General features: G+C 32.2%; 1 long non-coding RNA gene across 1 annotated transcript; it reads right to left on the bottom strand.

Annotated features, from left to right (window-relative positions):
* Nucleotides 1-4,980: 4,980 nt before the first annotated feature.
* On the bottom strand, nt 4,981-6,551 carry LOC128296397 (uncharacterized). The gene is made up of 3 exons (XR_008287013.1): nt 6,474-6,551; nt 5,913-5,994; nt 4,981-5,190 (listed from the first exon to the last, which is right to left on the bottom strand). It is a non-coding gene; the product is annotated as an uncharacterized LOC128296397 (long non-coding RNA).
* Between the last annotated feature and the right edge of the window lie 9,325 nt (nt 6,552-15,876).

The following is a 15,876-nucleotide window of genomic DNA, read 5'->3' as shown; positions in this document are numbered from 1 at the left end:
CTGGGAACATCGCTCATGACTATTTTTTGAATCTTTTTGCTTCCAGAGGAATTAGCAATTTGGATCACATTCTTTTGGAAGGTTTCGTGTTGTATTTCTGACAGCATGAATCAAAGTCTGATAGCTAACTACATAGAGGAGGAAATTGTGGAGGTGTTGTAAGGTATAGGGCCTACAAAAGCTTCAAGTCCGGATAGTTTTCGAGCAGTTTTCTACCAAAAGTATTAGCCTATTATTGGTAAAGATACTAGCGATTTTTGCTTGGATGTTTTGAATAATGGTAAATGATTAGAAGAAATCAAAAAAATTCAATTGGTTTTAATTCCAAAAATTTCAAATCCTCTCAATTTGAAAAATTTTCGTCCTATTAGTCTTTGTACGGTTATCTATAAGATTATTGCCAAGACAGTAGCTAATCGCTTACAAAAGGTACTGGATACTTGTATTGAATACTCTCAAAGTGCATTTGTGTCAGGCAGGCTTATAACTGATAATGTGTTACTGGCATATGAGGTTCTTCATTCTTTCAAGAACAAAAGGGAAGTATGAAAAGGTTTTATGGTTCTAAAGTTGAATATGAGCAAGGCCTATGATCGCGTGGAATGACCTTTCTTTAAAGGTATGATGTCAAAAATGGGTTTTGTTGATTCATTTATTGATTTTATTCTTCACTGTATTAGTTCGGTCCAATATTCAATTTTAATTAATGGTGAAGAAGGTTCAAGTTTTAATCCATCAAGAGGGTTACGGCAAGGGGATCCTTTAGGCCCTAACTTATTTTGTTCTGTAAAGAGGGTTTATCTGCATTGATAAGACTAGTAAATCAGGAAAAGAAAATTTTAGGATCAAAAGGATGTAGATCTTCCCCACCAATCAACCACCTCATGTTTGCGGATAATTGTATACTATTTGGAGAGGTTTCGGATAAGGGGATTACTGTGCTTAAAGATATTCTTAAAGAGTATGAATCTTGCTCTGGACAATGTGTAAATTTTGAAAATTCCACGGTTTTTTCAGCTTGAATGTGAATGATCAGGATAAGAATTTGGCTTTCTAGGTACTTAATGTTCGCTGTTCGACAGAGCCAAAAAAATATATTTGGGCCTACTGAATATGGTGGGTCGAAGAAAGAAAATGGCTTTCCAAACCTTGAAAGATAGATTGAAGCAGAAGATTAATAGCTGGAGTATAAGGCATATCTCACAAGGTGGTAGAGAGGTATTTATAAAAGCTGTCTTGCAAGCAATTCCTACATACACGATGTCTTGTTTTCTTTTGTCAAAAACTTTTTGTGCAGAAATAGAAAACATAATAGAGTCTTTTTTATGGAAAAAAAGTCAAGGAAAGAGAGGTATGCATTGGTGTAATTGGAAGTCGTTATATGCGCTTAAGGAAGAGGGTGGTATGGGGTTTCGTAATTTGAATTTTTTTTAATATTGCTTTACTGGCCAAACAGGGTTGGTGTTTATTACATAATCCTAATTCTTTACTAGCGTGTACTTTGAAGGCTAAATATTTTAAAGATTTAGAGTTTTTAAACTCCAGGTTAGGAAATTTACCTTCTCTTACCTGATAGAGTTTATGGACTGCTAAAGGGCTCATTTTGAAGGGCTTGGGCTAGAGGATCGGTGATGGGTAGAATATCTCTATCTAGGGAGATGCATGGGTTCCTCGAAGTGATGATTTTAGAGTTCAGAATATGAATGTTAATTCGAGGCTATCAACAGTTGCAATTTGATTGATGGCAACACAAGAAAATTGAAAGCTGAGGTGATCTATAATACCTTTCTAGAGACAGATGTGGAAAGGATTTTATGTATTCCATTGTCTATGAATCTGCATGAAGACCATATAATTTGAGCTGAAAGGGTGAGTATACTATTTATAGTAGGAAAAAATGTCTTTTACATGATGGACAGACTCAAATACAATCGAATTACAGACAATTTTACAAGAGATTGTGGAGCTTAGATCTTCCTCCAAAAATTAAAATTACAAACTGGAGGTTTTCTTGTAACTATTTGCCTACTTTTGGTAATCTTTATTTTCGAAGAATGTTGGGATTAGCAACTTATCGAAGATGTCAAAATAAAGCGGAAACAAGGGAGCATTTGTTCAGGGAGTGCCTTACAGCAAAGGAGACATGGGAGATATTAGATGTTACCTGGCCTATTTCAGAGGAAAATACAGATTTTAGAGAATGGGTAAAAAACATTTTTGAATCACATTATTTGGCTAAGTGTAGGTTGATAGCATGTGCATTATTGGCGATATGGACATCAAGAAACAGATTCATTCATGAAGGAGAAATAAAACCAGGCTCTCAAATTACAGATTACGTAATAAACTATCTTTAAGAACTTCATAGATTGAATACGAACTTACCAGTGAGACAGATTCATACAGGTAGATAGGTCGCTCCGAATGGATCGAGGGTAAAAATCAATTTTAATGCTGCATTCAACAAGCACAGAAAAGAGTCATGCTCCGAGCTGGTGGTAAGAAATGAAAGAGCAGAAGTGACTTGTTCCAAAACTGTTATGCATGTGAATATACCATCTGTTTTTGTAGCAGAAGCAATGGCGTGTTTTCAAGCGCTTAATCTTAGGTCATATATTGAGCTAAGGAAGGTTGAAATTGAAGGGGACTCTCGCTCGGTTATCTATAAACTGCAAGAGGAGAAAGAAGATAGATCTGGGAAGCTTTTATAAAAGATTCAAAGCATCTGAGTTTAGGTTTTGAATTCTGCGTTTTTCATTTTATCAATCGAGAATCTAATAAGGTTGCTTATCTTATAGCTACTAAGGGACCCAAAAAGAGAGAGACAACTTATTTGGTGAACATGGTTACTTCTGGTATAGAGGAAGCGGTGGTCGCTGATCGAAGCTGAACGAAATCCTTGAAAGAGTGAAAGGTTTGGAACGTTGAAGGAAAGTCTGGAAAGGAGATTGAAGGGTTAGGGGATATGGTGTTTTTCAAAGTTTTTACTATGGGTATTGATTGCCACTGATAAAATTAATAGAGTATAATGATCAAGTTATGCAGTTTCCCATGAGTTTTTGTTGCTTTCGGTGAGGGGTTTATTTAGTGGATAACATCTGGACGACGAAGTCTGTAGAGCTTCCCCGTTTCTTCAAGCTGGATCTTTGTGTTTGGGTTGTTTTTAAAATTTTTTATTTTGTTTTCTGATTGCCTTTGAGCCTATTATTCGGTCATTTTTTCTACTTACTTTTGTTATTACGCTTTTGCCTGACTGTTGGGCTTGTTTTTGAATTTTGTTTTTTAATAATAAGATTCAGATGTTATTTTTCAAAAAATAATAATAATAAAATAACCCACTTTGTTGAATCTAAGTTTCTTTAATAATCAAATATGCTTATTCTTTATTTTTATTTATTTATTATAACTTTTAATTTTACTTAAATTTTATTTTGTTTTTAAAATTGATTAATATTTTTAATTTGTTTGATTACTAGTATATGTTAGAAAATATGGACATCACATATATAATAAGGGTAATTACATGTTATTATTTACTATCATGATAGGTTAGCCCAAATTCAAATTGATCTAATTTGGTTAGAATTTTATTGGGCTTTAATTATTAAATAAAGTATGGGTCAAATATGTGTAGATACTCTAGTAATTGAGTTCTAATCAAATTCTAATTAATCATGGGCTAATTAGAATTTGATTAGAATTAATATGCCAAGGTTATAAATATTAAGGTTATGGTCCACAAATTATACACAAAATATCTTTTGCTAATATCCCATCATTAGGGAAGAGAGAATATATATTCTCTGAATTTCTTGTGTGCTAATTTGGAAGATCAAATCCCCAAAATACGTTAAAATTTCAAGGAATTCATGGATACAGGTACACTTTCGCATTTAGTTTTATTTTTGATTTATTCTTGATGATTTGACATGATAGATCAGAGTTTATTCAATTTTATTTTAGATTTATTTTACAAATCTAACAAGTGGTATCAGAGCCAAGTTATATTGAATCATTGGAAATTGATTAAGGTTCTTCATTTAAATGATTGATTTATGAAATTTCATTGGTTTCATATTTCAGATATATATGTTGATCTTTGAAGATTTATATTATTGATTACCTTGAATTCACATTAAAAATTTTAAGGTTTTGTTTTAAATTTTTTTAATTTATGCTTCGATTTGCTATATGTATGTAACACCCCTAACCCGTATCAGTCACCTCAATAGGGTTACGAGACATTACTAAACTTATACACTAACATTTATACAAAACCGAGTCATAAATTTTGCATTCCAGATCAATTCTTTTCAAATTTCATCATAAAATCCCTAATATGGGCATATGAGGCCCAATATGTAACGCCCCCTTTACCTGAGACCGTCGCCGGAGTCGAGCACGAGGCATTACTAAACTTATTTGAGCACTTAAACAAATTCAAACAATTTATATCACACTTTCCAGACAAGCTGTCCAACTGCGTTACAGATGAAAAAAAAATCATATCTCAAGTTACAAAACTCGAAATCCAAATCCGTAAATTTTCCCCAAATCTAGGCTCATATATCTACTTACTAATGTTTTTATAGAATTTTTGGTTGGGCCAATTAGTACAGTTTATTAGTTGAAGTCTCCCCTGTTTCAGGGTTCAGCTGCTCTGACCCCTGTTCACTACGAACCAAATTTCTCCATGTACAGAATTCAAATAACCAAGCCGTTTATTTATCTTAAAAATAGACTCAATAAGGAATCCATACATATATCGTATGACTCCTAATTAATTTTTTACAATTTTTAATGATTTTTACAAATCAGAATAGGAGAGTTTAAAATCACTCTGACCTTGTCTCACAGAAATTCAAATATCTCCTGATATGAAAGCCTTTTGCTTACACCGTTTCTTCTATGTGAAACTAGATTCAATAATATTTAATTTCATATTTTATTCAACCTCTAATTAGATTTTCATGATTTATGGTAAATTTTCAAACTCAAACTACTGCTACTAACCAAAAACTGTTTTAGTACAAAATGTTGTTAACTAGTTTATAACATCTTTACTTCATTTCATTTAAACTCTATACATGCCATATAAATCTTCAAACATAAAACAAAAGCTACCGGAATTGATCTGGATAGTGTGCTTTGTTGTGTTGATCCGATCTACCCACTTCACTTCAAGTCAATCTACATAAAAATATTAAACACACACAAGTAAGCTTATTGAAGTTTAGTAAGTTCATAGGTTAAAAGTAATGCTTACCAAACATAATATTTCCAAACAATACCAAAACATTTACTAAAGTTTCCTACGATTCACAACCATTGTTATAATAATTCACATAGTTGAGCTCAACAGTAACAACTACTCAATCTCTTTCATTTGGATCACTTCTCTTTTATTTCTTATAATCAAATTAGGAAACGGCTTACGAAATTGAGTACGTCGTTGCTCAATGCCACGATTCACAACTCAGTATGGTTTTCCTCATTGAAATACCATACCTACATTTTTCAACTCGGTATGGGAAATGCCATACCTACATTTTTAACTCAGTATGGATTTGATAATACCATACCTACATTTCACAGCTCAGTATGGATAATACCATACCTACATTTCACAACTCAGTATGGATAATACCATACCTACATTTCACAACTCAGTATGGATGATACCATACCTACATTTCACACTTTTCCATGGAACAACCATGGTCTTATCCGTCAATTCATCACACGTCACGATACGAACGTACTCAATCCTGCGTTTTTCCTAATTTGCATTTCCATATTTATTCTTTCATTAACAAAATCTACACAATCCCACAACAAATTCGTATATAATAACACATTATAAACTTCAATCATTCACAAATAAACATTTAATTCCAACCATATGAACTTACCTGGCTAATTTGTAGAAGATATTGAAATTTAGGGACTATTCCGCAACTTTTTCTTTTCCTCGTTCTTCTTTGGATTCTTGATCTATAATATAAAATATTTCTACTCATTAGCATTTATTTGATTTCTATTTCACTTCACAATTTATGCTGTTCAAATTTTAAAATTACACTTTTACCCCAAAATTTATAGTTTTCACAATTTAGTCCCTGCTCAATTCACCCATCAATTGAACTAATTTTTCTCAATTAACACTTTATTTTATCATTATAAACTATTTCAAAACCTTTTATATTCTGAATTTCAACAGCAACCTTCAATTCACAACTTTTTCACAATTAGGTCCTAAATATCATTTCCTATCAAAATCACTTAATAAAACCACCTTAATATGAAATTAGAACTTAAATTTCATAATAATTCATCATAAAATTCCCTTATCCATCCAGGGTAACTTCCAATTTCACCCATAAAATCAAAAACTAATGAATTCTACAAGTGGACCTAATTGTAAAAGTCATAAAAACATAAAATTATCAAGAAAAAGCAAGAATTAAACTCACATGATGTAAAAATATGAAAAACCAGCTTTCTCCAGACCTTCTATGGCGTTTTGGCTGAGAAAATATGAAGAAATGTCTAGATTTTTCAATTACATCATTATTTAACTATTAACTTTTATCTATTTCCAATTTTGCCCTTGTTCACATTGTTTTCTTGCTTATTTCATACCCAAACCGTCCAGCCATTAACCTTTGGGTCTAATTGCTCTTTAAATCCATCTTTTAAATACTTAAGCTATTTACTCACAATTTAACAAATTTTGTGTTATTTTCAATTTAGTCCTTTTTAATTAGTTAGCCATCCAAACGTTAAAATTTTCTAACGAAACTTTAATACTAACTCAATGACACTCCATAAATATTTATAAAAATATTTATAGCTCGATTTTCGGCTTTGAGGTCTCGATACTTTATTTTTGACCCGTTTGACCTAATAAATTCTTTTAATTCACTAATTTCACCATTTCACAAATTCTTCTAAATTCTTACTTGACTCATAAATATTAAATTACTATCTTGTTCAATCTTATTTGTTGAATTTAGTGATCTCAAATCACCATTTCGGACACCACTGAAAATTAGGCCGTTACACAATACATGCTTTGGAAGTGGTTTGGTACTGAACTAGCAACTTTAAAAATTTTTCCTTGAAGATAGGGGCACATGACCGTGTGGCTTGGGACATGGCCGTGTGGCCAGCTCGTGTGGCTTGGGACATGGCCGTGTGGCCAGTCCGTGGGGTTCCTACGGCCGTGTGGCCAGCCCGTGGGCAGATCTGACTTGCAAATTTTTAGGCATCAGAGGCGCACACGGCCTGGGCACATGCCCATGTGGCTAGGCTGTGTGGTAATCTGATTTTTCACCATTTTTATGCCATTTTCACATGTTTTTGACACACGACCGTGCTTGAAACCCGTGTCCTACATACGACCAAGACACACTGTCGTGTTCTATGCCCGTGTACTATCCTGACTTCACATCTAAAGATGCAGGGGACACACGGCCTATCAACATACCCGTGTGCAAGCCGTGTGTCTCACACGGTCTGATCACACGCCCGTGTGACATGCCGTGTGGATTCAAAATGAACCTTATAGTTCAAATTTACCAACCCTGCAAACCTTGAATAGTAAACAATTTAAATACAATCTTTCAACCAATCCAAAACATAGTAAAGCACACCTAATACTCATTAAAACCATCAATACAATAATCTAACACATGTATTCAATAACCATTAAACAAAGCAACTTCAAAATTTGTACATAAATACCATTCAAATCAATTCAAAATGGACTATATTATAACACACATATTACATTAATTAACTATCTATTAACATTCTTCACCAACATCACTTATAAACAAAATAACTTCAAAAATAACCTAGGTACATGTAATTTCTCAAGATAAGATACATCACCAAGTATTTGAGTTGGGGAGTTGGTTTGGATGCTGAAACGTTATTTTCTACTGTACTTAACCTGCGCACGGAAATAAACCGTACGCTGAGTATACACTCAGTGGTATTTCTATAAACTAATGCTTAGAACGATAATAAGCCATCTATGTGTATTGTAACTCAAAACATTTACTTTCATAATCTTAATAGCTGAATCTCTTGTCTTCATCTTATAGCTCTTAAATGTAATTAAGCAATTCTTTATATATATCTCATATCATTCGATATCTTTTAATAATCGTAATAACAGTCACAGTCACATAATCAATAGTAGTCAGTCTTCAGCACTTTCACCCCTATTAACATAACTCGGACCTGGACGGATACACGGATCTAACCCACACACCGGGATATCATACAGTGTTTCATCGGCCGAAGCTGGAATACACTATAAGGGTAATGATAATAAGTAATCTGATCAGTCTGAGTAACTCTTTGGAACGAATCCGAACGAATGTGATGAGTTGACACATATAGTGTCTCATCGACACACAGTCGAAATATCTCTAAACACTTCCAATCCTATGGCTTGCCAACTATATCTGACTTAGCTCAACATTGTTAATAGGGTATTTGAATCATTTCATTTTAATACAGAAACAATAACAATTTTCTATCACAATATTTATCATACATACTAATCAATTAAAAAGAAATAACAATTACATTTATTAAATTATTAAACATAGTTTATAGAAATACAAACCGTAATTCTCGAGTTTACTCGATATCCTCGTTCACTTTCTCCTTTCCCTTTTTCGATAACATTTCCGGTGCTACGTTGGCTACATAAAATTTTACATTTAAAATTATCAATGTATGTTATTTAATAACACACTCTTTTATTTCCAAGTAGCTTTTACATAAATTCCAATTTAGTCCTTCCACCATAACCATTCTTTTTCTTCAAAATAAATCTTATATTTTCATTCAATTATCACTTTAGACTATTTAACTCTTAAATTTTACAGCATAGAATTAATTCTCTCAATTCAATCCCTACTGTTTCAAAACTTATATCTCTCATTACAATTTAATCATTCTCCCACTTCTAACTTGAATTTTCTATCATTTTATCTCATAATTTACTCAATAATTCAACTTAATCAACATCTAAAAATTCACTAACTTCCTAAATTTCAATATAATTCAAATAGTATTTCTTCCTAGGATTCCATAGACACCAAAATTACAAGAAAAATGATTAAATTGACTTACCAATCAAGCTTGAAACTCCAGAACCCTAAATTTTGATTTTCATTTTCTTTCCCTTTTTCCTTCTTTCTTTCCCTGCTATTCGTGACTTTCTTTCTCTTTTTCTTTATGTTTTGTTTCTTTTATTTTCTTTATTCATTCCTTATTTAATTAATATATAAATTATATAATATAACATAATTTACTATATATTATTATTTACTTATATAATAAGTAAGTACATATATATATCCATACATTTGTACCAATTAAAATAATACATATGTATTTATACTTACCACATACTTGTCACTTAAGGTTTATTTGTTAACTTAGTCCCTTAACTTGTCTATAATTTATAATTAAACTTTTACACTTTATTCAATTTAGTCCTTTCACTAAATTAACTTAAATTAAGCTAGATTTACTTAATTAGAATCTAATTAACCTCTCACTTATCTTCGTAAATATTTCTAATAAATATTTACAAATCTAATTTTCAGAATCGAAAACTTGAAAATTCACTTTTTCGATGATTTTAAAATTTGGGTCGTTACAATGTATATATGCATATAATTACATAACATGTGGTTATTATTATTAGTTTTTTTTAAATCATATAAGGCATTAAAATCAAAATATAGAAATTGATTCATATGTATATGTTTCGATTATATATAAATATATAATATGTGCATACTTTGATTGGTTTAATGCATATTATTTTGGAAATTTATATAAATATATATAATTATCTTTTTGATTGAAAGATGAAGTTAAGGTAAATATTTTGAAACAAATAAATTCAGATTTTAGCTTTTAATTAAGGATGTCTAATATTTTAAATAAATTAGTTGAAATAAAATAACGCCAAAGTGACCTATTTTGTGTAGATTAGTTTATTTGAAATATTGAGATGATTATATGTTTTTGTGATTCATGCGTTTATTGATTGACCCAAAAGTAAGTTAATATTTGGCAGAATTTCAACGACATCTGTGGTGATAAATGTGTGACAATTTTAAGGTATTTTATGTGAGCAATAAGTTAGTCCAAAGATTAACTCATTTTTTGACATAATTTATTGTCAATGTTTGATTGCTACAACAAGAGTACCGCTTACTGTTAATATTACTATACAAAGACTTGATATTAATGTTGTGTTTGGTATCTTGAATTTATTGTTTACTTATGAATATTAATTTAAACTTGTTTTTGTTCTATATTCATTTAATTCATCTTCTGCTGCCATAATATCTGCTAATATAAATTCTATACCAATACTTAATGGGACTAATTTTAAGGAATGAAAAAGGCACTTACTTACAGTGCTTGGTTGTACGGACACAGACCTTGCACTAAGGAAGAACAACCTACACCTCTCACTGCGGAAATGTAACACCCCTGACACATATCCGTTGCTGGAATAGGGTTATGAGGTATTACCGATCAAAACACAACATATAGCATTCATTCTCATACATCATTCAATACAATCACCTTGTCCTTATAATGACCTACGAGGCCTTAAACATGCCTTAGAAGTGGTTCGGGACTAAACTGATAACATACAAAATTTCAAAAAAACTTAGAAATTTTTCAAACTCACATGGCTAGTAGACACGCCCATGTCTTAGGCCGTGTGGAAACAGGGCATACATATTGACTTGTATCACATAGCCGAGGACACGCCCGTGTGCCAGGCAGTGTGAAAATTGGAGAGTATACTGACTTGGGTTACACGGCCAACCACATGCCTGTGTGTCTAGCCCGTGTGCCCTGTAGGGGGTATACTGACTTATACCATACGGCTAGTCACACACCCGTGTGTGAGATCGTGTGGAGTATACTGACTTCAATTCAATATCAACACCAGGGGACACATGGCTGTGTAGCATAACCGTGTGTCGCACATGGCTGAGACACATGCCAGTGTGGACAAAAATAGGCCCTTTGCAAAGCCAATTTGCCACCCTTTTTGCACATACCTAAGTAAACTCAATTGTTACCATTTTAAGTCACAAATATGCAGCCAAAATTCATCAACCAATACATAATCATACTATATCCATTTCAACTAAATTCAATACTCAAATCCATACCATTTACCTATTCAAATACCAATCAATTTATCTTGCTTTACTAAGCTTAATTCACATATATAATCCATCTAAATAAACCAATCCAAATATACATAATCACTTTAACCACATTCATTCAATATAGGTCTATTACCAAACATTAAAATGGAACCATTGCACATTCATAAAACATCATCAAGTTTATCATCTTAAGCCAACTCAAATGGCCAAAATACATATTCATCAAAGAAACCAAAATAACACAAGCCTATACATGTCATATACCATATATAAATATCTTCAAAAGTACCAAAATAGATGACCGATAGTGCGATAAGGTCTCTGATGATCCATTGATCTAAGCTAGCTTTGCAAAACTATAAAAAAATGAAGTAAGCTATAATGCTTAGTAAGTTCGTATGTGAACATGAAATAATCACAACATTCATATAGCAATTCAAAATAGATAATATTATCAACATTTAAAGCATCAATTCATGAGCTAACATAAAATTTATTCAAATCCTCATTCAATACTCTTATCTATTTCTCATCAATACTCTTATCAAACCGCTCCTGATTATAAGTGATTACGATACAAATTCATCAATTTTTCGATGCCATAGTCGAACTATGGTCTTACAAATACATTGCCAAGGCCCTACCGTGGTCTTTCGTTCACATGCCATAACCCAGTTATGGTCTTTTATTCAATTTGCCAAAGCTCAGCTATGGTCTTATTCGACAACTTGCCTTATTTAATTCGTATATTTCATTTCTTATTTCAACAGATATCCAATAAAGTAATTGCTATCTCAATTTCATCCATAAAACAAATAGATACACATTTAAGTTCAATTATATGAACTTACCTCGTATACGGAATTAACGGACTGGGTCGATTACTCGATAACCTTGTTTTTACCTTGATCTAAATTTGAATTCTTTCTTTCTTGATCTATATGGATTCAAAATTGACTTATTCAATTAGATATTCTTTCAATTTAGTCCAAAAATACACATTTGGGCATATTTGCATATTAGACCCAAAACTTTCACATTTTTACAATTTAGTCCTTATTTTACAAATACACAAAATTCACATAATTTCATTATACTCTAGCTTAGTTGAATTGCCTATAGGTTTCTAGCAACCCATAATTTTCATTTATTTCACATTTCAACCCCTTAATTTACACATTTCACAATTTAATCCTTATTTGACACTTTTGTCAAAAATCACTTTACAAAACATGTAAAACTATCATCAAGCTTTCATATTTCAACATTAAACATCAAATAACTCATAGATTCAACAGTAGTAACTCTCAAAATTTTTAACAATTTCAAAATCTAAGGTACGAGCTAGTTAGATTGAGCTGCAACGATTACAAAAACATAGAAATCATAAAAAATCGAGCTAAAACTATACTTTAATCAAGGAATATACTAGCCGAACCCTAAAAGTTCATCAATGGCTTCTTTTCTTCTTCAATATTAGGCCACAAGAAAGAAATATGGACAAAATTCCTTTTTGTTTTTATTTTATTAGAACTGCCTCTAAACCACTAGAGACAGTCACCTACAATAATCAGTCTACCTACGGTACATTGTAGAGAGACGTTCGACTCCACGTGTCTGTTGAAAAGTTTTCCATAACTTTTAATTAATCATTTTTTTCTCGAGCCGTATGAGGAGAAAACTTCTTATACGTTTGTTCATCAAAATAGAAAATTTAGGAAGAATTTTTTTTTTATTGCCTATCATCCGGATCCCTTTTACTTTCGAAATACAAACATGGGGATTATTGAAATGTTTATTTGATGAGTGTTGCTAAATTTAGACCGTCCGGTATTTCATATGGGGTTACAGGTCGAACCAAAACAAAATACTTTTTCTTGGTAGGTGTGATCCGTTGGACATAGATCCAATTTTTCAATTTTTTTGATTCCTTAGAGTTTGTTTTGCCCGTTCCTGGTGGTATCAAGATGCCAATATGGACAAAATTCCTTTTTGTTTTTATTTTATTAACCTTTATTAATGAATTACTATATTAACCTTAATAATAAACATATAAAATCATATAATGGAAGTCCATTAATGTCCATTAACACTTAAATGATCTAATTACCATTTAAGGCCATTTTATTTAAAATCCAAAGCTATTTGACATCTTTAGCAAGTAGAATGCAACTTTTGCATTTTAAGCAATTTAGTCATTTTTCTCAAATTGACTAATTAAATGATAAAATTAATTCACGAAATTTTCACACATATCAAATAACATGCTCTAAACACCAAAAATAATATTAAAATAATATTTTAACCTTAAATTTATGGTTCCAAAACCACTGTTCCGATTTGACTCAAAAACAAGTTGTTACAGGATAGCACCCTTGATATTAAAAGGGATTTTGAAAGGTCGGATCGTTCAAATCGTATGAGTCTAATGATCATGAAACACAACATTCCAGAAGCCTTTTGGGGCACAGAATCTGAAGAGATTACTTAGGCCAAGGGTTGCCTTGATAAAATTGAGAAACGTTTTGCTAAAAACGATAAGGTTGAGATGACATCACTTCTGACTTCTTTGATGTCTATGAAGTATAAGGGTCAAGGAAGCGTAAGGGAGTACATTATGGAGATGTTCCATACTGCTTCAAGACTTAAGGCACTTAAGATCAAGCTTTTTGAGGAATTGCTTGTTCTTATGGTTTTGGTATTGCTTCTTGCACAGTTTAATCAATTTAAAATTAGTTATAACTGTCAAAAGGAGAAATGGACCCTAAATGAGCTCATTTCTCATTGTGTGCAAGAGGAAGAAAGGTTGAAGCGTAATAAGTCTGAAAGTGCCCATTTGGCCAATGCCCCTAAAGATAAGGGCAAGAAAAGAAAATATCATAATGAAGCTGCTAAGGGTCCAACTCAAAAGAAACAACAACAAGCTACAGAGAGTTGTTTCTTTTGTAACAAGTCTAGACATGTAAAGAAAGATTGTACCAAATATCATGCTTGGCATGCAAAGAAAGGAATATTTTTTAATTTGTTCTGTTCTGAGATTAATTTAGCTTCATACCTAGAAACACTTGGTGGATAGATTCTGGTGCTACTACTCACATAAGTGTTTCTATGCAGAGTTGCCTGAGTTACCGAAAGCCAAGTGATAGTGAAAAACACATCTTTATGGGCGATGGAAAATCAGTAGAAGTGGAAACGATTGGGCATTTGTTTTTATTTGAATTTAAAATACATTTTTAATGTACCGTTATTTAGACGGAATTTAGTTTCTGTTTCTTCATTGGACAAATTTGGATATTATTGTTCATTAGGAAACAATCAATTTAATTTGTCTTTAAATTCAAATGTTATTGGAACTGGTTATTTAAATACTTATGACAACCTTTATTTGCTAGAAACAGTTGCATCCTATAATGAAACCTTGCATGTGGAATCATGTCGTATTAAACACAAATTAAATAAGGAAAATTTAGCATCATTATGGCATAGACACTTAGGTCATATCTCAAAAGTTAGAGTTGAATGCCTTGTGTCTGATGGTATTTTAAAGTCCATTGACTTCACAAACTTTGATGTCTATGTCAATTGCATTAAGGGAAAACAGACCAAAACCAAGAGATTGGGTGCCAATAGATCTCCAAACGTCTTAGAATTAATTCATACAGATATTTGTGAGTCATTCCCTACGGCATCCTGGAATGGTCAACAATATTTCATAACATTTATAAACAATTTCTCACGTTATGGGTACCTATATCTCATTCATGAGAAATCTCAATCTTTGGACGTGTTTAAAGCTTATAAAGTTGAAGTTGAGAATCAACTCAACAAAATGATTAAAAACATTAAATCTGATCATGGTGGTGAGTACTACGGTAGATATGATGGCTCAGGTGAGCAATGTCCAGGACCATTTACTAAATTCTTAAAGGAATACAGTATTGTCCCACAGTACACCATGCCAAGATCACCTAGTATGAATGGTGTAGCTGAAAGACGAAACAAAACTCTTAAGGATATGGTAAGGAGCATGATTGCTCATTCTACCTTATCTGAGTCCCTCTGGGGAGAAGTATTAAAGATAACAGCTTACATTCTGAATAGAGAAACTAATAAAATAGTTGCAAAAACACCTTATGAGCTTTGGACAGGTCAAAAGTCTAGTCTAAATCACTTTTACATTTGGGGATATTCAGCTGAGGCAAAGCCTTATAGGCCACATGAAAAGAAATTGGACTCCAAAATAGTAAGCAGCTACTTTATTGGTTATTCTGAGTGATCTAAGGGCTATAAATTTTATGATCCCATAATAAGGAATATTTTTGAGACGGAAACTGTAACATTTTTTGAGGATGTTGAGTTTGAGGGGAGAAATAAGGTTAGAGATATTGATTTTGAGGAGGAATTGGATTCTAACTCAGTTTCTACTATCACTTTTGACGATTTTCAGGTTTTGATACGATCCCGACCTCGTGATTGATTTTGAGTCGTATTTGCATTGCCCGATCATCGACAAAGAAGTATCGTTCGGTTCAACAAAAGGGTGTTTTCGATAAATTTGGGCAGAAACAGGTAAAAAGGGTTCAAAGATAGATTAAAGGTGGATATTATAGGTTCAATTAACAAAGAATAACAAGGATAGTTGGGA

The sequence above is a fragment of the Gossypium arboreum genome, chromosome 8 (genome assembly GCF_025698485.1).
Source record: "Gossypium arboreum isolate Shixiya-1 chromosome 8, ASM2569848v2, whole genome shotgun sequence".
Taxonomy (NCBI): domain Eukaryota; kingdom Viridiplantae; phylum Streptophyta; class Magnoliopsida; order Malvales; family Malvaceae; genus Gossypium; species Gossypium arboreum.
Note: the sequence above shows the minus strand (reverse complement) of the source record. Positions and strands in the feature narration are given on the sequence as shown.